Genomic DNA, 3,274 nt, shown 5'->3' with positions numbered 1-3,274 from the left:
TGATAGCGGTGGGCGTATGGTTCCTACTTCCATAGGAACGGGGTTAACGGCCAGAATCCGAGAGGAAACGGATAATGGCATTCCCATTTTCTCAGCCTTTCTTTCTCGTAGTCTTCTATCTATGGTAATACTGAGTTGTATTAATGTATCCAGGGTTTTTGGTAGATCCGCTCGGGCGAGCTCGTCCTTAACGGCTTCTGATAGGCCAAGCCTAAATTGGGTTTTCAGAGATGCATCATTCCATTCTGAATCAAGGGTCCATCTCTTGAATTCCGCGACAAAGTCTTCTACAGGCCTCCTTCCTTGTTTCAAGGATCTTAATTGAAGATCGGCAGTACTCTGCCTATTGGGGTCATCATATAGGCTAGTGAGTTCTGCTAGGAACAAGGCATAGGAGTTGAGAAGCTGGTCGTTTTTCTCAAAAAGAGAGTCTGCCCAGGCTCGAGGATCGCCTGTTAGGTAAGAAATAATAGTACAAACCTTAACCTCCTTAGCGGTAATCCCGAGCGTGACTCGGGGTTGGTTTTTCATATCAGGAGCGGTAACCCCGAGTCACGCTCGGGGTGGATTGCAGAGAGCGCAGCGGTGTTCTCTTACCTTATCCTGGCGATCCAGCGATGATCTCTCATTGCTGTGACCGCCAGCCGAGAGTCCCGCCGCTCCTCCGTCGGTCTCCGTCGCTCTGATCACTTCCTAGTTCCGTTCCCTGCAGCAGCAATGCTGCATGGGAGCGGAACTAGGGAGGGAAATTCAAAAAAAAAGAAAAAAAAAACGTTGCACAAAACACAAAACACATTTTATATTATATATATATATATATATATATATATATATATGCATATATATATATATATATATATATGCATGCATATATATATATATATATATATATATATATATGTATATATATATATATATATATGCATGCATATATATATGTATATATATATATATATATATATATATATATATATATATATATATATATATATATATATATATATACCGGTATATATATATATATATATATATATATGCATATATATATATATGTATGCATATATATATATATATATATATATATATATATATATATATATATATATATATATATATATATATATATATATGTATATATATATATATATATATATATATATATATGTATATATATATATATATATATATATATATATATATGCACACACACATATATCTATATATAATGCATGAATTATAATCTAATCAATAATATAATTTTATTATATATATTATATATTAAATAATAAAATAATATTATTGATTCGATTATAATTCACGTGTTTGTGTTTCAAATTTATCACATCTGGGATGTCTACTAGACTCTTGTTTTGGTCAGGTTTAAGTCAGTAATTACTAAGAATTGTAGGCCTATAATACATAACGCCAAATTTCCATGAAAAGAATTGTACCGCTTTTGGTATGTAATTCCTGACATAATCATACCGCCAGGGAGGTTAATGTGATCAGTAAGGTAGGTACGAGGTTTTAGCAAAAAAAGTAACTCACATGCGTTTTTAAATTCGCGAAATTTTTTGCGATCGCCTGTAAATACCAAAGGGGGATTTATCTTGGGTTCAGGGGACTGAGCAGAGGTAAGTTGTGTCAGTCTAATTACCTGCTGCGACAGAGCCTGATTGTCTTCTTTTAATTCAGCAAGTGCGTGTATTAACGCAGTTACTTGCTGTTTTAATTGTGTCACCTGAGTGGTTATTTCTGCTGAATCCATTTGTAGGTTCGTTCAATCTGTAACGCTCCTGCGTTTCATGTATGTGTGGATTTTCAGCTGCAGAAATATTCCACTTCAGTAGTCATGTAAGAGAGATGCTGAGATACCATTCCCAACCTCAATGACTCATCATGTGTGGAAGGTCTTAATTCAGCTAGTAAATACACACACTCAACAAGCTGGTTCCTAGAGTGACTTTATGTATGTAGTAACACAGTGATGAAGATTTAAGAGACAGGTTGAGTGGAGGTGGTAGGTGACAGACACTTGAAGGTAAGACAGTAGCAGATGGATGCAGGTAGGTTTAGCAATCATGTATGGTAGCAGATGACAGAGTAGCAGGTGGACATACAAGAGTGATCAACCCAGTGCAGGAATAAGTAGCAGTAGTCTTAAGAGCTAGCAATCTAGATATGCAGATGTGATAAATAGTCTTTACTATGCAGAGCTAAATAGTGTAAGCTTAGTATAAGTTTATAGAGGGTTCCCCTGCGGGGTACTTAGCACTAATAGCAATACAGCCGAAGGTTGGTTCAGGAGGAGCGGATGATCCGGAAGCGGGATGCAGGGATCAGCGCAGCGAGGTTCCGTCAGCGAGGTTCCGTCAGCGAGGTATGCTTGCAAGCACGAAAGCTTCAAGCCAAGTTAGCATCCAGGTAAGGGTGTTTGAACGAACACATGTGAGTGAGAACCGGCGCTTTAAATAGCCATCTAGTCCGGCGCTGAGTGATGACAGCTTCAGTCTTAAAGGTGTATGCGCACCTTTCCAAAAGAAAATGGTGGGGCGCATACACTTGTGAAAAGAGTAATTTAGGGTACCAAAGGTACAGGAACATTACACCTGGAAGATAGTGGACCGTGCAGTAACAAGATAGTGCAGACCAGGGCAAATTAGCGTGAATATAGAAGTGACTCTCACAGCCGGTTATATCAAGCCACGATGTATCACGTCTATAGGAATCAATAAAACATATGATATATGGTAAGCCTACTAGATAAATATACATATAGCAATTCAAAGTTGGGGTCATATACTCCATTACAAAGAAGAAGAGAGAGATAGCCAAACAGGAACAAGTAGAGCCAAGTCCATAGATACTTACTCCAAGCAAATTACCGAAGGTGTACCCCTTTAAACCAAAGAATGAGTGCCATTATGTCATACGAGGTAAATCAACAGAGGGGCACCTCTTACCTTGTGCCTAGATCTCCTGCCACACTTGTCAGTCCAAGCAGGGCTGAATGTGGCGTGACACTGGCGTCTCGTACACTGGCCCCTTCAAATACGCGGCCCTGCCGGAAGCGATCGTGTCGGCTTCCACCCGCATGTTATTTCCGGCACGGGCGCCAAAGAATAGCGCATGCGTGACAACCAGCGTGAACCGCATGGGTAACAGTGTTACAGCACAATGGTTTTTATTTTCACCTGGTGATACTTCAAATAACATATTTGCTGTTCTACAGTGGCTATACTCATTATTCTACTGTATCCATGGTTGTCAAACT

The sequence above is a fragment of the Pelophylax lessonae genome (assembly GCF_965119305.1).
Source record: "Pelophylax lessonae genome assembly, chromosome: 3".
NCBI classification, from domain to species: Eukaryota; Metazoa; Chordata; class Amphibia; order Anura; family Ranidae; genus Pelophylax; species Pelophylax lessonae.
The sequence above is the reverse complement of the archived record's forward strand: the minus strand, read 5'-3'. Positions refer to the sequence as shown.